A 22,443-nucleotide genomic window follows, 5' to 3' on the forward strand; every position below is an offset into this window, starting at 1 on the left:
ACCATTAATATATAATCTGTAATGCAATATAATATTGACTCATGTGTTCTGTAATACTTTATAAAAATTAAATATGTCCCATCCATCAGAAGTGCCCATCTCATTATGGCTGCTTCCAGGAGGATAATAACCAGTGTCAAGAAGCTCAAATGATGTCAAATTGCACTCTTAAACATAACAGTTCAGTTCACTGTACTCAAATGGCCTCTACAGTCACCAGATCTCAATCCAAAAGAGGACCTCTATGATCTCTATGGTGGATCAGGTGATCACATTACATGTTATGTGATCACCTGATCCATCATTCATTTACACACACACACACACATATATATATATATATATATATATATATATATATATATATATATATATATATATATATATATATATATATATATATATATATATATATATATATATATGAGAGAGAAATGCTCTCTTTAGGGGTCACAACACCAGAGGCTCTGGTGTTGACCTCTGAGGTCATCTCTGAGGTCATGCTGTTTTCTCCCTCCTTTGTCCAGTATTTCCTCTATCCCTCTTCTGCATATGTCTGAATCATCTCAGCCTTGTCTCTAACTTTCTCTCCATACCATTCAGCATGAGCTGTCCTTCTTGTATACTTTCTGTTTCCTGTCCCTCCTCCTGACTCCAGATCCCTGATGTAATCCCACCCTCACCTTGAACACATCCTGCACCACCCTCACATCCAGACTTACCTCATGCAGTACCACAGTTCCTCTCTTAGCATCCCATCATATTCTTTTGCCAGATCCACAAAGACACAGTGCAACTCTTTCTGACCTTCACTATACTTCTGCATCAACACACTCAAAGCAAACATCACATCTGCACTGCTCTTTTTCAGTGAGAAGCCATGCTGCTGCTCATGGATCATCACCTCTCTTCTTAACCTAGCTTCAACAACTCTTTCTTGGTGTGTCTCAGCTTTATCGCTCTGTAGTTACTACAGCTCTGCATATCACCCTTGGTCTTGAAAACTGGTATCAGTACACTTATTCATTCCTCACTCTCCAAACTTGTGTTAAACAATCTGGTTAAAAAGTCCTCTCTGGGAGTGGGCACGATAAACGGAATCCAAATTACCATCAGGGTGTACACCTCACCCCTCGCGTGGTTGCCCACCTCTCAATTTTAAATACACGTAGACATTGAGGGCTAGCAGGAGGGACTATGCGCTTACCTGCTGCTCTCTGGCAGGTAGCTCCATGCCCTCCTGGGTTTTAAATGCACCTTAGAACACACATTCATCAACACTACAATAAGCGGGTGGAAGGAGGTTTGGAGTCTTCTCTCACCCCCGTTATCTGCGGCCTGCTGGAGCGGGGGGGCTAGGAGGAGGAGTTGGCCATCTGGAGTGTGGGGCCTCCCTGCTGCTGCGGAGTCGGGGCGGTCTGCCTCTCCCCACCGCAGGGAAAAGGGTAACACCACCTGGGTCTGGGTGCAGTTCCCCCCTCCAGGGGCAAGGGTACCTAGACCCGGTTCGTTGAGTACGCTTGGGGAGTGTGATCGTGTGTACAGCGTCTCTTTATGTCTGTCTCCACGTTGGTTGAGTGTGAAGTGCATATGAGAGGATGAGGGGATGGGCGTCCAGGTACACACCGGCTCACTCCTTGGCGGCCGCTTATCGGGGCCTGGATCCTGGGGCTCGCTCGGGCCACTTCGGAGGTGGGGTGCCCCCGGCCTCTCAGCCTGGGGCTCGGTCACTCAGGCACAGCTGGCTGCCGGCGGAGCTCACGGGCGCGTCACTGCAACTCCCCCTGGCTTCTGCTCCGCGGCTGCTGAGTGAGTCCTCATCTGGGACTCTCCTCAGCTCTTACTGGGACAGTGGCGCGGCTGCCCCTCTGTTGGTCTTCCTTGGTCTCTTGTGTTCTGGGGGCCTCTGGATGTCTGGAGTTTTGATCTCCTCCATACCTGCTTCATGCCCTGGAGGACGGGGCTGTGGCCCCCCCACACCCTCTAGCAGATCATTACATGAAGGAACCTTTTAAAAAAACAAGCGCGTCCATTTACCGGTCGATCTACGTCCCTACCCTCACCTATGGCCACGAGCTGTGGGTAGTGACCGAAAGAACGAGATCGCGGATACAAGCGGCAGAAATGAGCTTCCTCCGAATGGTGGCTGGCCTCTCCCTTAGAGATAGGGTGAGAAGTTCGGCCATCCGGGAGGGGCTCAGAGTAGAGCAGCTGCTGCTCCACATCGAAAGGAGCCAGCTGAGGTGGTTCGGGCATCTGACAAGGATGCCCCCTGGGCGCCTCCTGGGTGAGGTGTTCCAGGCATGTCCCACCGGGAGGAGGCCCCGGGGCAGACCCAGGACACGCTGGAGAGATTATATCTCTCGGCTGGCCTGGGAACGCCTTGGTGTTCCCCCGGATAAGCTGGAGGAGGTGGCTGGGGAGAGGGAGGTCTGGGCCTCTTTGCTTAGGCTGCTGCCCCCGCGACCCGGCTCCGGATAAAGCGGATGAAGATGGATGGATGGAAGCGCGTCCATGCTCACAGGTGTACACACGGGTGATCACACCCACAAACTACACCCTTTTTGGCTCCTACCTCAAAGCACACTGTGTTCTGTTGATCCTATGTGCTGCACAATAATGTTTAATATTTCGTATTTACTGTCATATTCCCATATATCATTGTGATGTTGTTTATTCTATTACTCTTGTTCTCTTCTGCTTGCTTTCTTTTTTCTTTCTCAACAGGTGATCCAGGTGATCGATAGATGCATTTTTTTTTCTTTTTCTGCCCATTCTGTTGGTTTTTGTTTTTTTGCCCTTCTCCCCTATCCCTCTTCTCAGCTCTTTCTCTTTCTTTCTCCCCTTCTTTCCCCCAGTCAAGTCTGTCCCGTATTCAACAAGTGAAAATAAAATAAACAATAAAAGGTGAATCAAATGGACCATTACGGCAAGGCTGGGATGGTCAATTTGGTAAAGTAAATCCGTTGGGCATCTTTCTTTGCCTTTAGACAATAATTCTGATGGCAAAAGAGCCAAACGGGACAGGCAAAAAAAAAAAAAAAGTCCTCTCTCCTCAACATCTCTATACCACCACAGATATGTCATGTGGACCAACTGCCTTTCCTCTCTTCATAGCTGCCTTCACTTCCTCCTTACTTATCCCCTGCGCTTCCTGATTCACTAACTTTCCTCCATCTGTCCTCAGTTTCTGTCTTTATTAATGTCTTCATTAATGAAGACAGTGAGAGAATACTTCTATCTTCCATCTTCTCAACACACTCTCTTCACCATCTTTATCCTTAATCACTCTAACCTGCTGCACATCCTTTTCAGCTCAATCTCTGTATAGCTAATTCATGCAAGTACTGTTCTCCTTCCTTAGTACCCAGCCTCACGTACAACTCAGTATAAGCTTTTTCCTTTGCCACCTCTATCTTTGCAGTTGGCCTGGCCTCCCAGTATTCCTGTCTACTTTTATCCATCTCCCCTGACTATCGCACTTTCTCTTAGCTATTCCTTTGAGGAACTACAGGAAAGTGTCCAATCCACCACCAAGTCTCCTTGTCCTCTTTTCTCTCTCCAAAAGATACACCAAACACCTTCTTTGCCTTTCTCTCACCATTTCAGTTGTATTTTTCCAGTCATCTGGTAACACTTCCCTTCCACCCAGAGAATGTCTACTCCTCCCTGAACTAACAACTGCACAACATTCTTCCTTCTTCAGCTTCCACCATTTAGTTCTTGTCTCTGCCTTCATTCTCTTCCTCTTCTTGACGTCCAAAGTCATCCTATAGACTAGTGTCCAATGCTGCATGGCTACATTCTCTCCTGACACCACCTTGCAGTCTCCTATCTCTTTCAGACTGACCCTTCTGTTTAGGATGTAAGCCACCTGTGTACACTTTCTTCCACTCTTCTACGTCACCTTCTGTTCCTCCTTCTTCTTGAAGTATGAGTTCACCCCAGCCATTTCCATCTTCCTAATTTTGACCTTGTGCATTTCTCTGCTTAACACTATACCTATCTAACACCTCATTATCTCTCTTTCCTTCACCTACATGGCTACTGAAGTCTGCTCCAATCAACACTCTCTACCACTTTATCAAACTAACTGCAGAATTCCTCTTTCTCTTCTAACTGACATCCAACCTTCAACCTGGTCTCCTGCACACACAGTAAATCTACCTTCCTTCTCTCCAGTCATATCAGCCAGCTCTCTCCCTTTGCCAGTCATAGTACTTCCACGCTCCTGCCTGTCCTTCTCTTCGACTCCTAACATGCTTCTCCCCTATATGCAGAAAAAATAATGTTTGATCATCATCAAAAGCCAGATATTTCAAAGTTTCATCTATGAAATATCTGGCTTTCCCATCATAGCAGATGAAATACGTATTTTGCATTAAATTGCATCATTTCGCCTCCTGAAGGGCTCGCAATGAGTCCACTGTGTGTATATATATGTATTTCTTTTCCCTATGGTAATAATACTTTTAGATAAATACTAAGTACTTTTCCACTACTGATGTATATAAAGTAAAATTAGGCTGTAAAGTTAAATCTTACTTTAGATAAATCTTGGTATGTGCTTTTATAATGTGTACTAAATTGTAGTAAAACATGTCAGGGTTCCTTTGTTTCATGTGTTCTGGCCAGTACACTAAGCCTGAGCCTGAGTGAGAGCTGAGCAGAGAATTGTAGCTCACTCTGCTCCCAACTTAACTGATGCCCTGCACCTCCCCCATAGCTGCTGCAGTGGGGGAGGGGCAGGTAAATGTTTCCAGCACTTTGGCAGGTCTGAAGGCAAAAGAGAGTCCAAACCAGGACTAGCAAAGTGTACCTAATATAGCTGTTTAGTGTGTGTGTAAAATAAATAAATAATATGGTAATGGCTCTTTCCACTACTGATATATATAAAGTTTAATTAGACTGTAAAACTAAATCTTACTTTAGATAAATTTTATTTTGTGATTTCATAATGTGTACTAAACTGTAGTTAAAATAAATGTCAGGATTCCTTTATTTCACATATTGTAGCCTGTAAATCAGGTTTGAGAGTCAGAGCTGAGGAGAAAACTTTGGCTCTCTCTGCTCCTCCATCAGTGACCCTCCCCCCGCGCACCTGCACTGCAGCTCTCAAACTTTTGCAGGGCATGTGACGTCATTCAGTCCACAGTCGGAGTAGCCGTTTAAGTGGAGCTCTGAAGACTGCAAATCACGCTTTCTGCAGGTAAGATTTCACATTTTTGCTATATGAAAACTGTGCAAATGTTGTCTTTCTAAGAAACGAAAGAAAAAGGTATCTTACATTAAGTTTAATTTTTTTTTAACTTAATGACACGGCAGTAAATATACTTTTTTTTAATTGAACAATGCATAAAGTTCGTCTCAATCTATATTTTATTACAATTAACTATGCATAATTTTTCTTATAATTGAACATAGGAACAAAAACCGATTCCTTCGTGATATATTTAACACTAAATTTTATGCCAAACCTACCGTCCCCTCCCCCTCAATTTCTGGCAATTTCTATCTGTATTTCTCTTCAGTCTCGCTCTTAGAAATATAAAATTAACGTAAGAAATAATTATCGGATCTGGTTTTCAGTTTAAAGGGGAAAAATGTACGCTTAATTACAGTAAAAACATGATTTTTGCAAGAAAACATGAAGTTAGAGATTTTTCACGGTTTCAGTGAGTAAAAGTCTAAAATGAAAAATCCTATGCAGTGTTTTGGTTGCAGACCTGTGTGAGTTCCAGCCTTTTAACAAGACAGCTTGTTGTAACTTTAGTGCAGTTTGTTTGATGACAGCATTTGGATTATTTTGTAAGTGATTTAAGTGTTAGTCACATGTTTAGTGAGAGCTGTTAATTATAGATTTAATTTATTTAACAGGTATTTTCATTAGAAAACTGCGTTTCCCAGAATCCTTTGTGGTAGACAAAAGTTACTCTGGGTTTTTAGCTAGCAAAGAAAGTTTTGGGAAGCCATTATATGTTGCTCTGATGTCGAGCAGTTTATTTGTTGTACATTCCCCCTTTTGAAGCCTTATATAAAGACTATCGTTTCTCCAATTGATGTCCGATCCATTTTTTTGGCTAAGTGGATTCGCCACAACACAGCTTAGTGGAATGCTTTTTAATTCTTCACAAACTTTATTAAAGATAACAAGCGGCCAAACTGTGGTTTGTACCGTTTTATTTAGGGTATCTCTTTAAGGCATTTTATAGCTTGACTGGGTTTTGTCCCCTTCTTTTTAAGTCACAATTTTAGCCTAGATTTAGTCGAAAGGCACTTTTATTCCGAGCGCTTTAATCTTTTGTTAAAACCCAACCTCAGTTGCCCAGCTATAACATCTATCAAGTTAGCATTTCAAAATATGTAAAGGAAACGACTGAAGTGTGACGCATGCGCGTAGCAATGCTTTAACTTTTGTTGTCTTAAAGTGTTTACAATCCAAAATGCTTGAAATCATTGTCCTCCTTTATCCATCAAATATAAACGTTCCCACGTGTTTACGCCAACATGGAGTTTTATGTTGGTGTCGATGTTTCAGTGACTGAGCAGCGTCTGTCCGTCCAGTATATTTACTGACGTAGCCGCACATCAGCATGACCCAGCTGAGCAGCGTGCTCCGTTTAGCCTCGTTTGTCTTATTCCTCTCATTTGTTTTTCACCGTCAAACATAACTGGACAGAAGGCCTGGTGTTCTGTTGCTGAAGTGGGCTTCAGATAGTGTTTTTCTGTGGAACATCAAGGCTGTCATGTAGTATTAATTTGGCTATTCAAAGCAAATAATGTACATGCTTATACAAAATATAAGCCTTTTGTATAGTGTGTTATAATTGTGCCTTCCAACAATTGAAAGTGTGTTTATGTGTTGTCTCTTTGGCTGCTATGTTTTAGTGTTATAATAAGACTCACCTTGGAGGAAACAATAACATGCTGTCCTAATATTGCTTTATGTACAGAGAGTAATTAATAAAAGTATGTTAAAAAAGGAAATGATGTCACTCTAACAGTGTAGCCATCAGAAGGCATATAAGCTTTCCTATATGACACTCTGTTTTTTTAAATGCCTAATACTACTATATCTAAAACGGGTGAAACGTTGTGATGCTCCATGTTTTTTTTTTTTTGTTTTACTTTAAATTTGATAGAGTTGTAGGTCACAATTTTTACAGCAGGTTCACCTGCATGAGCGCTCACTGCTAAGACACCTGTATATTTATTGAGGTGAGCTACTGTAAATGAATGGGTAATGGGCTGCATCAAAACTGTTGGTGCACTTTTACTGTATCACCTCCAAGTCATTATTGACTGTAACTGGATTATTTAACTGTAACTGAGAAGTAACTTTGACTTTTGTCTTTGGTATTAGGTGAAGGAAGCCACGGCAGCAAGCCAAATACAGGTATGTGCCTTCTTATCGAATATTTGAACATGTAGTCTTTAATCGTTACTGAATCGTACGTAGGAGTGTCAAACAACAGACCAAACAACAGATACTACAAACTATAATATGCATTAAGAATCATTATCAGTTAAGGTGGGAATAGGTGATTCTTAGATCAGACGTGATTGTTTTCTAAATGTGATTCTTTGTTGCTTATAATATGAACAACTGCTGCTAGAACAATACTCATGTGCATCACATCGGCCCCACGTTCTGCATAAAATGTAAATAAAATAGGCATTGATCAGAAAATCATTTGAAGCCTCTTTACCTGAAAATGGCACAAGGACAACACATGGTTGAAACTCAGCATTTTATAATATAAATGATGTAAGCCAGATATGAGAAACAATCCCAAACAGACAACAGAAACAGGAGACAAAGACAAAAAGTTGTTGAACGTAACTTTTGTTTGCAGCCTGTGTCCTCATTGCAGACCTGTGCAGTCCTCTGCAGTCTGATACCACGGTCATACCACAACATCTTATTTTACTTACAGCCAGGAATACACGAGCTCAGTGAAGTCTTATAACTTTAAAAACATATCTTTTCACATGTGAAAATTTTTGTTATTAAGCAGGTTGAAATGATGAGCAGATTTTCAAATGACAAATTTATTTGGATATATTCAATTTATTTATGCAACAGATAGTTTGATCCACTGAGAATTTATTTTACATTTAATTTCATGTATAACGTGTTTACAAACACCGTCTCATGGTATATAATCAAGCAATAGGACAAAGTCAGCATCACAGCAGTGGTATGTTTTAAAGAAATTTTTGGTTGATGATTTTAATAAATGTATTTTTCTGAAACAAATTAAAAAAAATGCTTATTAACCAGGTTTCCCACATGCTCAGTGATCTTATGGTCGTATTTAGTTTTTGGCTTTGTTAGCTTCCAGCTGGAAGCTGATGTCACTTAAATCCCTGTTTGGAGAAACAGCTTTTCCTGTTCAGGAGAGAACATGTAGAATTCCTTGCTAGAGGACCTCAAACTGAATCCTGACTGGCATAATCTTAAATTTAAATGGGCACTGGTTTTAAAATAAGATTAGTCTTCTATTCATGATCTCCTGCTTGTTGTTTTATGGTGCATTGTTAGTGTTGTGTACTTTAACCTCCTTGGACCTGGTGTCCACATATGTGGACATCACATTTTGGGTTGTCTCGACCAAAATACTAAATTTTGCTCTACAAGGACATTATACTGCCACTGTTCTATCGAAATTTAAAACAAATGCCCTCGTATGTGGATCTCACTCCTCTCAGAAACAAGAGAAGTAAAAAAAATTCAGATAATTCTTTGTTTTTACATCAGGTCCCAATCAGCCCAAATAGCAAAGAGAAATTAAAAATGGCATGAAAGAGTTCAGGTCATAGGAGGTTAAAGCTCATGACAATAGAAATTAGCTTAGGTTATACATTTTACAGTAATGTCATGTTATAGACTTCTCTCTTCATAAAAAATGTCCAAATATAATTGTATCCTTTCAATATTTATTTCTTACATTGCAGACGATAACGTGGCGCTCGCATGCAGTGATAATGGCTGTTCTGATAGTGGTGGTAAGTGTTACCTGCTCACTAGTACAGCTGTTGGTATACTGCCTCATGAATAAGCTGCATTTTTGATAAACTGCTATGCAACTGCAAGTTATGTATGTGACATTGACTAATATTAGAGAGTGACGTTAACCTGTTAGCTTGGGTTCCTAATGGTAAAATGAACTGGGTGGCATGTTACAGCCAAAGAAACACACTGTTGGCCTAGTTCAGTGCTCAGTAGTCTATACAACAGATAACACTTGATCATGTACACTCACTCTATAGTGAGCTCTTTTATTACAGCAAGAACTAGACTCACAACACATGAAAAAAGGACATCTCAGAGATTTGTGGTTTTATCACCACGACCCAGATTCTAAATTAAAAACTGTTACATTTGTCCAGTGCATGTTTACACAAATGGCACCTTTGAATGGTTGTGCTGCATTGTTTTAATTATCTTAACTAAAAGAAGAGTAATTTCATTTCTAGGATGACATAGTGACACTTGGAGAAGTTAAGATTGCTCCTTTGCACGTTGTTGTTGCATCTTTGTTTTTTGTCATATTTGTCAACAATACTGTTTGTGTTTGAAGTTTTTTGTGACTCCAGATGGCTAATATTTGACATAGCAGCTACTCCGTGTCCCCCAGAGAAATGAAAAAGGAGGAGGCAGTGAGATGGATGAAGGTCAGGTTTTTTACAGAGTCATTCAGTACAAAAACACAGTGAATTAGGAAGATGTGGCACATGAATGTTTCTGTTTTTCAGGTGGAAGTTCTGAGCATTTCTCCTCTCAAAAGAGACCGGAGCCCACCAGTGAAGAGAGTTCAGATGTAGATGGTGAGTTTAAGCTTTTGTCTGAAATGTAGTGACACTGTTGTATGTATTCTACTCAAATTCTATTCCAGTACAATCTGCTTTGTACAATAACAGCTACCATTGTTTGTGTGTTTCTGTTTTAGAAGAGAGCAAGGAAGCAAGACTGGCTTTGAGGAAAAGGGGAAAAACCAAAGTGGCCAAAGCAAAGGGTGAGATGTTTTAAGCTTTAAATGTATTTAAAATTTTCTGTTTGCAGTATATGAATCAGGTTGTAGACATGACTTTATTTCCTTATAGTTTTGTCCTCTGTGGCAGAATATATGCCTACACAAACACAAAATTCTTGATAATATTGATCCAGAATTATTTTGTTGGTAATTAGAAAAATTATTGAAAATGTTTAAGTATTGCTTTACAGTAAGTTGAAGAGGAGAATTCAGAGGGGGTGGAGATGGGTGTCAGGGGTGATGTGTTATAAAAGGAAAGCAGCAAGAGGGAAAAGAAAGGTTTACAAAATGGTAGTGAGGAAAGCTATGACGATTTTCATTGGGAATGACCAGGATGGACAGGATTAGAAATGACTACATCATAGGGACAGCTCAGGTCAGAGGTTTGGAGACAAAGAGAGACAAGGCTGAGATGGTTTGGACATGTGCAGAGGAGGCTGCCAAGGGATGTTGATGATGGAGCTGCCAGGCAGGACGAGAAGAGGAAGACCTCAGAGGAGGTTCATGGATGTGAAGGAGGACAGGCAGAAGGTTGGTGTGACAGAGGAGGATGCTGGTATAGGAGGAGGTTGAGGAGATGATCCGCTGTGATGACCCCTAAAGAGTTCAGCTGAAAGAATGATTGCTTCACTTTTATTGTTACATTTATGATTTGTTAGGCTACCTATTCTGGTGAGTGACTAGTTTAACCTGCTGTGTTGCGTGAGTTCACACTTTGCAAGAACAGCACTACAAAACACATGGCAGGGTTCTGCAGGTCATTTCACAAGTCTGGAATTAAAAAAAAAAATGCAGGCTGAAAATGTCTTGTTATATTATCATAGAAAATACCTGTTTAAGGTCCTATGATTTACCAATTAAAGACAACTACTTTATCTCAATGTTATTTTTTTTTACAATGCGTATTTTAGTTTCCACCAATTACACACACAGATGTTGTGTTTTAAAATCAAAATTTGTAAAGTGAACTAGATTGACAGTATGGACCATCAGTTTCAGTGAGAGGTTTGTGAAAAGACAGCAAGAAACGGCAAGTACAAGCAACAAAGCTCATCGAGTAGACTACATTAGGCTTCAAACTTTCCTTTTTGCTAAAGCATATATTTCAGGCTGGACCAGGTGACCCTGAATCCTCCCTTAGTTATGCTGCAGTCTGTTTTAATATCTTCATATTTGCCTAATACTATACTTTTATCTTTTGAAAAATCAGCTTCTGTTTCCAGTACGCTTTTCAATAATCATTAGTGAACAGATGCTCACAATGCCACCCCTTTCATGCGACCATGCAGGTTAAGCTTTTTGTGACCACTTATCCAGATCGCCACTTTCAGGTTAAGTGAATCCAGATTATGGAAAGATAGCCTTGATGTGTTGAATGTGCTTTGTAGTACAGGCCTTATGACTAATGATAGACAAAACTTAATTCTGCTCTTTGGTATTGTATCTGTGCGCCAGTCGCAAAACTGTGACAGTTTGTCAAATAAAACGCATAAATTCAGATAAAATGAAAAGATCATGTCAATCAGTTATGTTTGGTTCTGAATCATGATCTAGGTAATTTGTTACATTGTCAAGGATATTAGCAATTGTATTTCATAATAAAAAAAAAAATGTGATGTCAGTTAACTAGATTAGAACTACTACCAACAGCACAGGTTTTTTTTATTACTAGTACATCAGAAATATTTGCCTTATTTAAAACAATAGCAAATTATTAAAGTCTGACAGTTTTTTTGTTTTTTTACAAGAATATTGTTATGATGAATGATTTTAACAGGACTAATAACTAGTTAGCATCTTATTTTAAAAGGCTAGATGCAACATGTACCTTTGAAAACAAAATGTATAAAAGTAAATTGGCTGCTGTTTCACTCCGTAGGTATATTACTCAATAACTGATCTCATGTTTCTGTGAACTCAAAATACTTAATTTAAAAGTGCTTACTACATATCTTGGGTACAAAATGTAGTAAATTGTTGAACCTACAGTTTGGTTTGGCATTTTCTGTAAATATACACAAGCAGAACCCCATTTCAAAATCAAAACAAAAACAAAAAAACTACGGTTACATACATGTTGTAAAGTTAACAGTCCATGTTGTCTTTTGTGTTATTTGTAGAGATCCCCCGTGCGAAGGTCAAGAGGCCATGGAGTGAAGCAGAGAAGACGGCAGTGCAAAGACGGCTGGGAATTATGTAGGAAGCAGGAAGGTCATACTGGTACAGTTGTAGCCATCCTAAGCTTTACTGATTTTTCTTTTTGGCAGAAGTCAAAACAAACTGATCAAAGTTATTGATCACTATTTTAGTTGTAAGTCATTAGACTTAATAGTTGTCTTCATTGTTATAATAGCAATTATTATTCCTCTGGAAGGATGTTACATTGTGAAATAAACTGAATTTGCTCTTGTTGCAGCATTGTGGGAATTTCCTTGGTAATTATTAATAAAATCTACAGCGGTATTTGAAATGTAATACTACCTTTTGTTATGTAGGGTTGTCTTGATAGATTATCAGAACTTTTTAGTTATTCTATTTATGTATAAAGTTGAGACTGTTTAACTTTAACATTATTTGGTTGCACTAAAATAGAAAATGTCAAGGAGTAAATGCAAACAGAAAAAAACATATAGACAGAAACGAACACAAAAGCACCCCCTGGTGGAAAATCACCTGAATAGCACTCAATGACAAGGTCCTCATTCTGATAGTAGAATGAGTTTTTTTTTTACTTGAGTGTTTTAAGATTTTGAGGTGATTTTTGGTGTTAGAGAGCCACCCAGTGTTCAAAAATGGCAAAGGTTTGTCTGCAAGTGTAGCAGAAATGGTGGTCCTCACTTTGATAGTACACTTACCCGGTCCTCAGTCGTTATGCAAGACAGGAATGTGTGTGTGTGTGTGTGTGTGTGTGTGTGTGAGACAGACAGAGAGAGAGAGCGAGCCTTTTTATGGGATGATCTTATTGTAAGATTTAAATTCAATATACAGTGGGGCAAAAAAGTATTTAGTCAGCCACCGATTGTGCAAGTTCCCCCACCTAAAATGATGACAGAGGTCAGTAATTTGCACCAGAGGTACACTTCAACTGTGAGAGACAGAATGTGAAAAAAAAATCCATGAATCCACATGGTAGGATTTGTAAAGAATTTATTCGTAAATCAGGGTGGAAAATAAGTATTTGGTCAATAACAAAAATACAACTCAATACTTTGTAACATAACCTTTTGTTGGCAATAACAGAGGTCAAACGTTTACTATAGGTCTTTACCAGGTTTGCACACACAGTAGCTGGTATTTTGGCCCATTCCTCCATGCAGATCTTCTCGAGAGCAGTGATGTTTTGGGGCTGTCGCCGAGCAACACGGACTTTCAACTCCCGCCACAGATTTTCTATGGGGTTGAGGTCTGGAGACTGGCTAGGCCACTCCAGGACTTTCAAATGCTTCTTATGGAGCCACTCCTTTGTTGCCCGGGCGGTGTGTTTTGGATCATTGTCATGTTGGAAGACCCAGCCTCGTTTCATCTTCAAAGTTCTCACTGATGGAAGGAGGTTTTGGCTCAAAATCTCACGATACATGGCCCCATGCATTCTGTCCTTAACACGGATCAGTCGTCCTGTCCCCTTGGCAGAAAAACAGCCCCATAGCATGATGTTTCCACCCCCATGCTTCACAGTAGGTATGGTGTTCTTGGGATGCAACTCAGTATTCTTCTTCCTCCAAACACGACGAGTTGAGTTTATACCAAAAAGTTCTACTTTGGTTTCATCTGACCACATGACATTCTCCCAATCCTCTGCTGTATCATCCATGTGCTCTCTGGCAAACTTCAGACGGGCCTGGACATGCACTGGCTTCAGCAGCGGAACACGTCTGGCACTGCGGGATTTGATTCCCTGCCGTTGTAGTGTGTTACTGATGGTGACCTTTGTTACTTTGGTCCCAGCTCTCTGCAGGTCATTCACCAGGTCCCCCCGTGTGGTTCTGGGATCTTTGCTCACCGTTCTCATGATCATTTTGACCCCACGGGATGAGATCTTGCGTGGAGCCCCAGATCGAGGGAGATTATCAGTGGTCTTGTATGTCTTCCATTTTCTGATGATTGCTCCCACAGTTGGTTTTTTCACACCAAGCTGCTTGCCTATTGTAGATTCACTCTTCCCAGTCTGGTGCAGGTCTACAATACTTTTCCTGGTGTCCTTCGAAAGCTCTTTGGTCTTGGCCATGGCGGAGTTTGGAGTCTGACTGTTTGAGGCTGTGGACAGGTGTCTTTTATACAGATGATGAGTTCAAACAGGTGCCATTCATACAGGTAACGAGTGGGGGACAGAAAAGCTTCTTACAGAAGACGTTACAGGTCTGTGAGAGCCAGAGATTTTCCTTGTTTGAGGTGACCAAATACTTATTTTCCACCCTGATTTAGGAATAAATTCTTTACAAATCCTACCATGTGAATTCATGGATTCTTTTTTCACATTCTGTCTCTCACAGTTGAAGTGTACCTCTGGTGCAAATTACTGACCTCTGTCATCATTTTAAGTGGGGGAACTTGCACAATCGGTGGCTGACTAAATACTTTTTTGCCCCACTGTATTTAGACTGGTTGACTGAATTGGATCTTGTGTTCGTGTGTGTGTGTGTGTGTGTCTGTGACAGAGAGAGAGAGAGAGCCTTTTTATGGGATGATCTTATTGTAAGATTTAAATTCAATATATTTAGACTGGTTGACTGAATTGGATCGTGTGTGTGTGTGTGTGTGTGTGTGTGTGTGTGTGTGTGTGTGTGTGTGTGTGTGTGTGTGTGTGTGTGTGTTTCCTTATGTGTCCATATTTGTGATTGTGTGGCTTATATTTTTTTGCCGATTTTTTTTTATTTAACAAGTATATTTGAGGGACCCTCAGCATGTTCAGCAATTTTTTCAGCTTGTGATTTTACTTTTCCAGTATTTTCACTTACTATTTGTATGTATTTAAAGAACGGTGATAAGTGTGAAGTTTATTTTGAGAATATTTTATGATGATGGTAATTTGACAGAAGTACTGTAATGATTTGTGGGCTGTAGTTTTTGAACTTCAGGAACTTCAGAAACACATTTGGGGTGTAAGGCAGGGATGGGCATTCCAGGCCTTATGGGCTGGTGTTTTAGATGCGTCCTTCATCCATCACAGCTGAGTACAATTGCATTATCAACATGTCATGAAGTTCTCCAGAAGCCTGGTAATAAACTAATCATTTGATTCAGGTGTGTTGGCCCAGGGTCATATCTGAAAGCTGCAGGACACTGGCCTTAGAGGCCTGCAGTAGCTAGGGATGGGTATTGATAAGATTTTAACGATTCCGATTCCATTTTCGATTCTGTTTAACGATTCGATTCTTTATCGATTCTCTTATCGATTCTTTTTTTTTTTTTTAAAAAAGGAGAACACTAAGGTCGATTAGCTCAGAGCTTTGTTTTATATCTTCTCTTTGAACAAGATAGAAATTTAGGAGTAACATGGCCTTACAAACCCAACAGTGAGATCTTGAGAGATCCAGCCTACGGCTCTTCAATGGGGTGTCACAGGGTCCCCAGGAAAAAAAAATTGTAAATGTAAAATAATAAAATAAATATTCTTGTGAGACATATCACATATTGACGGGGTCGGGTTATGTTAAAAAGTATAAATTGCTATACTTTGTTCATTGGTTCAAAGGTACCCCACACTTCTTTTTTTGTTTGCTTGTTTGTTCTGGTGTATTTTTCATTTGAACTGTTACTCTGCCAGAGTACTCATATTTACAAGATGGCATTGAACACCCCATTGGTGTATCAGGAAAACTATTTTGTACGTATGTTCCTTGAAGGGGATTGAAGTCGTTCTTTTTTCCACCGCAGCGAAGGGCTAGGAGTAGGAGAGGAGCTGCTGTATGTTTTTGTTATCGAATTGATCTGATTGTGAAATAAAGCATATGCAGTGAGAAAGCAACTCCAGGAGTCATCCCTGCCTTAAAGCTGCAACATTCTTCTGTAGCAATAACAAAGTATAACATAAATTGTTCTGTGGCAATTACACAAGAATATCCAGTAATGTCCCTGCCTACAATTAAACACATTCACTTACCAAAAATCGGGGGCATCTGCTGTGGCAAATGGGTGCAAGCCTTTGACCACAAACTTAGACACTGCTCGGTGACATTAGTCTATCCTGGCCTGAAAGGAGACGCTACCGGTAGACTGCAGCGAGAACTGCCAGCGAGCGCCAGCCAGACTCTGTCTGTCTCTCTCATCATGGTCACCTACATGTACAGTAATGGCAGGTCTTGTAATAAGGCAGATTGCGCTAACATAATATGCACTGTTAGTTGATTATTTACCTGCCGTATTAACGGGAGAGGACGTGCAAACGTTAGCGCTGCTGCTGGGTTGAGAGTCACGAGTCCGGAGCGGAATTAAAAACGCGTGTCATCGCGTGTTTTGTGAGCAAATGCTTTTGCATATTCGTAGTGTTTCCTCCCTTAAATGAAATATCTACTTTGCAAGTTGCCCTGTTGTCATCGGTTCTCATAAAGTATAATCAAACTTTTGAGCGTTTGAGCCGCTTAGGCGCCATGTTTCCTGCCAGGTAAATGACGCTCCGCAACGTGGTGACGTCATTCGGGGCGACTGGAATCGATAAGGGAATCATTTGCAAAAATGGCAAACGATTTCAAGGAATTGAAACAGTGGGAACCGGTTCTCAACAAGAACCGGTTTTCGATACCCATCCCTAGCAGTAGCCCACACCTGGTGTAAGAGGTGAAGAGGTTTGTCTGGGGAAAATACAGAGACTGCATGAATGCAAAATGTTTTATTGTAATATCAGAAGTGTATCTAGCAGATATGTATAAATTTGTGTGTAAATATATTGTTTTTTTCTTTCAGAATGGCCTTGATGCAACTCATCAATACTCGTCCGGAGACCCCTTATTTCCGGCCACCAGCGTTACATGTCTGTGTGCTTAAAGTTAGTGAACAGGCAAGGGTGACTAAATGGGACATAAATGAGGGAGTGGCAAAAGCTGTCACTACAAAGCGTAACAAGGTGGCAGCCCTCTCTGATGGGAAGATTGTTGTTAAGGTGACGTTGTATGAGGCTTTTGTATCAAAAGTGCAGTAAGGCTTTTCCTATATAATAAAAGGGCACGAGCTAAGAGGGACAGCTCCCCCCTATAGCATTTATATTAGTGCCTCCACACAATTTTTCAAGTCCTCTGCCCAGTGTGTGTCCGAAGAGCTTTTTTCCAAAGCAGAGGATCTTTTGCATCCCCCGGCTCCTTTGATGCAGCTGAAGATGAGCTCCATAAATGCCTATTTAGGCATCTACACAATTATTACCAAAACGCCATCTCATCTATTTGAACACATGCAACACTAGGGCTAATGTTGAGAGCCCTTTTTAAGCTAGCTTTTGGCACCGTGAAAAAGTTACAGTCTAGTAACCGAACATGATATTCAAAAATATATTGTGTCCAAATTCATGGGCTGCATTCTCCTGAGGCCGCATTTGTAGACCGATTACGTCACAGCGACGCGCCGAAGGCTGTCCAAATTCGTAGACCCCTCCGAATGCAGCCGACAAATGCGTGCTCCTTTTTCCGAATTTGAAGGATGGGTCGGGTGTGTCCTTCGTGGCCCACCATATCCCAGAATTCATAGTGCGGCCCAGCCAAGCTCCAGTTTCCGGCTAATGGCGGCCGCTACTAAGTTTTAAAATTACTCTTATTAATCTTTCTGGGTCACAAAATAAACTTTTAACATATTTTCAGGCGAGAACGTAGCTGTGTAAACATCAAATATCTGCTCGGTTTATCAAGATATCGCATCTTTGCTAAAGTGCTTCGACGTTTTCGGAGACGTCTGCTACCCACCAGCTCGATAGCTAGCCGGGAGCTCGAGGGTTACTGATGCGGCCGAGAATGGCCCAACTCCCGGCACATCATTTTCAGATCACCGCGGACTTTCGCTGCTCGGGTTAAACGTTGTCAGCCGGTGATCAGCTGTGATCAGCTGATCACGGGGCCGGGGTTAAAAGAGAGACGCCACCCACCTGTTCGCCGCTCAGACATCATTCTCTTCGTGTCAGGAGTTCCGAAACTCTGCCGACATCAGTCTCCGCCTGATTCAGCAACCGTGAGTGATTAACCCTTCAATCCTTTTTCTCTTCCCGGCTCCGCTCGCTCTCTGTCGGTAACGACCGTTCCGAAGCCACGCTTCGTGCACTGATCGTTACTAGAATAACTGCGTGCCTGCTCCAAACCCACCGCTAGCCTTCGCCGCGCTTGGGTCTAGCCAGCACGCCACACGGGCACGCCGAATTACTGTGTGTAACCCGCCCAGCCGTGACAAACGTAATATATAAGTCACTTAGACAACCTAAAAATGTTATTGTTGGGCTTTTTTCAGTGTTTTGTTTGTTCGTGAGTAAATCGGTTTGGCTGAGATTAAAGTTATTAGATTAGATAAAATAAAACTTTATTAATCCCCCGGGTGGGTTCCTCCTTGGTTTTTACACAGCTGACTAAACGTCAAACAGAAAACTGATTAAACAGAAGTGTGAGATGGCCGAGAGTTTACTCCAGTGTCCTGTTATATTTTAGACAGCAAGGAGCAGACGGCTGAGTTTATTAAACTCCACCGAGACAGCGGTGACGCTAATCAGAAGGCTAGACCGTCCAATTTCACGGCCGTTTACTTCCGGCCTACCCGATCTTCTGAGGACCCGGCCCACGTAGACCGCGAAGGCCGGGTCCTCAGGAGGATGCAGCTCATGAATTTGGACACGACCTATGTCTGGACAATTAGCTTGTTCCAGTAAACCATAAATTAAAGCTTACCTGCGCCGCAGAAGCGCCACCGCTGTCCTCCATCTTCTAACTGTGTTACCCTTCCAGGACCTGAAGGTCCGTAAAGCACCCCCCTCTTTACTTGAAAAAAAAAAGGCACTTGAAAAGTAACACAAAATTACCTGCCTTTGCAGAAAAACACAAAAACTTTTCAGAAGTACTTTAGGTTTTGTGTGACACAAAAACAAAACCTTGTTTACTCTTTCCCTCCCACTCTTCTAGACTTGTGATTTGTGACATATCTACACAGTTAGCATGTTTTTGACAGCGTTTGACTTCAATTTCATGTGGACAGTTTTTATTTTATTTTTTTTAAACTGCTCGTGTGGATGGGATTTTTTTTTTTTTTTTAACAAAAAACCAAAAATCTCAGTTTTCAGAAATACCCGTGTACGTTTGAATGTAGCCTTAGGGTATGCAGAAATCCAGTGTATTTGTTTGGTTTCATTTTTTTCCGTCCCTTCAGAGACAAAAGATCTGTTAGGTTATTCTGTAGAAGTTCCTGAATAATAAATGACTTGAATTGTGTATTCTGATACAGATTGTGACAGCAGGGATTGTCGTGTGTTTAAAAAGCGGACCAAAAGTGCAGACATGGAAGAAAACACACTATAACAAAAAGCGAGCCTTTATTTTGGCTGAATACCATGAACAGAAAACGAGGGAAAATTTAAACTAAAACCTATCCTGGGATAAACTAAGGTTAACTATGAAAACTGTGACAAGAAACATGAATCTGGACTGGAGCAGAAAACCTGGAGAAACATGAAGCAAGACAAACAGACAACCCAACACTGAACAGAGGAGACAGAGGACTTAAATACACAGGAGGGTAACAAGGGAAGTGGAAACACCTGGGGAGACACAGCTGCCACAAACGATCATAATGCCACAGGGAAAAAAATAAAACATGGCAACAGGAAACATGGAGAGATACAGACATGACAAGACCAGGTTGACAATTAGAACATGGAACACGGGGAGAGACTAACGCACAGGCATACTGAAAGTAAAACGCTGAGGACAAAATGGACTACATAGAGGACAGGAAAAGACTCATAAATCAGGAGACATAGATGAACAAAAACTAGACTCAACATTTTGTTTTCTCTCTTAGAAAAACCCAACACCCCTGGCCATCAGAAATAATGCTCTGGAATGATTGTAGATACAGTTGTAGTTATTTTAAACCTCAAATCCCTGTACAGGAGAATCCAGTTCAAAGTTAAAATATCTTTGTTTATTTACATAACTGGCCAATAACTCCTGTGAACTTTGGTGTGGGTCAGCCTCTTCAGAACTCCGTCAACAATCTTGTTTACTGCAGCCAGGTCAATGTCTTTCTTCTGCAATATATCAGATGCAGTAGCATTCATTTGGAAGTTGGGACAGGTGATCTCCAGACACAGGATGAATTCAAAATTGATGCTTTTGAGAAGGATCATTGCATCACCTGCTGAAGAGTCTGGGGGGATCTTGCTGTAGTATTTCCCTCAGAAACTGCATGACAACTGGGAGGATCTTCCTCATTGTGTTGAGGAAAGTTTCTCTGCAGTCCACCTAGTATCTAACAGCTCCAGTGGGTGCTGCTCATGGTACAACTTCTCCTGCATTTTAAATACAGTGTTGTTTAGATGAGTTGGCCACAAAAGTGAAAAGCTTTTCAATTACGTTGAAAAAGCTGACAAAACACGTTTGACTCTCTACCAAAACCAGATTAAGGCAATTTGCCTGACAGTGGACATATAAGGCCTTTGGATTTTTTTTTTTTTTGTATTCTTAACTTAAGTAAAGCACCAGCTCATGTTTGCAGTTCTTGCAATTTCCAGTTGTTGACTCCAAATTACCTAAAGGAAGCGGTTACTACTTTCCATGTTGTGCACGTCTGACAACAAAGGAAACCTGCTCGGTCTGCGATACATCTGTGGTTTCATCCATCAACATAGAAAAGATTTCACACTCTTGGATGACACATAGAATAGAATAGAATTCAACTTTATTCTCATTGCACATGCACAGGTACAGGGCAACGAAATGCAGTTTGCATCCATCCAGAAGTGCTTTAGTGATATAGATATATTACAATATATATTAGCAATAGTATAGATATGAAAGTATATTACAGAAATGGGTCTATTATGGTATGTTATAATGTACACGGTATGAAGTATGCTGTGAATATTCTATAACTATAAGTATGCGTGGCTTTGGCCACATCTTACTGATGTGGCCAAAGCTTTGATTATGCTGTTTTGGCTTCTGTTTGAGAGGAGTGAGAGGTCTTTTTCCAGGTCCCTGTCTCTCTTTTATGGCATGAAATTTAATCACACTGTCATACTTACTGAACAATTCAACTCGATTTTTGGCTCATCATGTCCCCTGAAAGGCGTACCCTGTCTTGCAAGGTAGAGAGTGATGGCTATGAAACAAGACAACATTTCTCTGTTTCTCTCTCTCTCTTTGTCTTTTGCAGCTTGTGACACTTGGTCAGCTACTTTAAAAGCTGCCTTCAAGGTTGTTGTTTTTTAATGAGTTCCACCTTACCATACCACACATGTGAGAATCTGAGGCACTATGCTCTTTAATCTTTTCTAAAGCCCTTCTCCACCGATTTAACCCGTTTCCCGGGTTTTGTGACTTGTGTACTTTTTGTAATTTAAGAAAAGATGGCAGCTGAAACAAAACATATCATCAGCACTTGGAGAATACTCTAGCCATGGATTATTCTAATACCATTTCTTTTAAAATTATCATCCCTCTTCATTCTTTGGATATGATGACAGTACTGGTTGGCAGGGTCCAATATTATCACACATTTGAATAAAGGCCTCATCATACTGTGTGTGGAATTGCATGACATGGGCAGGATAATCAATTTGTGAACCTTGTGTAAGTTTTTTTTAGGCATCCTAAATAATCAATTCCTGCTCAAATTTCTGGGCTCCCAACCCATTAAACATTAGCTGCCTCCCCCGCTTGGCCATCTGAATCTTTTTTATCAAGCCATTTTGCCTTCTTCAGTGATGCACATTACTTTAGATTAGAACTTCTATTTCTGTTATTTAGACTTCTGTTTATCATACCTACTCAATTCTTAAATGGTATGTCCTATTCTGTGTCTTTATTATTCTTCTGTGTTCAGTGCACTAAATATTTAGCACCGTCATCGGGTTTTGGGGGTACTAGAAATGGTAATAGTTAGCAGGAGAATGTATATTTTGTGTTGACTTCATTGCAAGAGTTGCTATCTAGGGCCCATGCCATGGGCTCTCAGGTTACAGCTGTCTCACTGCAGATCTCAGTGACTCTAACAACAACAAAAATCGGCATTATAAGAGCCAGGACATATTGTGTTTTTGCCCGTATTACTATGTTTCCATTTTAGGTTACAGATTTAGAATTTAGAATAAAATGGGGAATTTCTGTTTATCTGAAAGGTCTGTAAGTAACATTACAGCTTGGTATTTGCTACTGCTGTTGTTTCAAATAGTGAATATTGTATTTTCAGCAGTGTTATCAAAAGGTATCACTATTTTCTTGAAACA

At 40.7% G+C, this 22,443-nt stretch overlaps 2 long non-coding RNA genes across 2 annotated transcripts; both read left to right on the plus strand.

Annotated features, from left to right (window-relative positions):
• The first annotated feature begins 643 nt into the window (after positions 1-643).
• On the plus strand, positions 644-12,452 carry LOC145420972 (uncharacterized). Its single transcript, XR_013902218.1, has 7 exons — positions 644-5,209; positions 7,364-7,396; positions 8,959-9,009; positions 9,585-9,678; positions 9,760-9,831; positions 9,954-10,019; positions 12,158-12,452. It is a non-coding gene; the product is annotated as an uncharacterized LOC145420972 (long non-coding RNA).
• Positions 12,453-13,192: 740 nt separating this feature from the next.
• On the plus strand, positions 13,193-15,644 carry LOC145421106 (uncharacterized). The gene is made up of 2 exons (XR_013902394.1): positions 13,193-13,513; positions 15,341-15,644. It is a non-coding gene; the product is annotated as an uncharacterized LOC145421106 (long non-coding RNA).
• The last annotated feature ends 6,799 nt before the right edge of the window (positions 15,645-22,443 follow it).

Source organism: Astatotilapia calliptera, chromosome 16 (genome assembly GCF_964374335.1).
Source record: "Astatotilapia calliptera chromosome 16, fAstCal68.1, whole genome shotgun sequence".
Lineage (NCBI taxonomy): Eukaryota > Metazoa > Chordata > Actinopteri > Cichliformes > Cichlidae > Astatotilapia > Astatotilapia calliptera.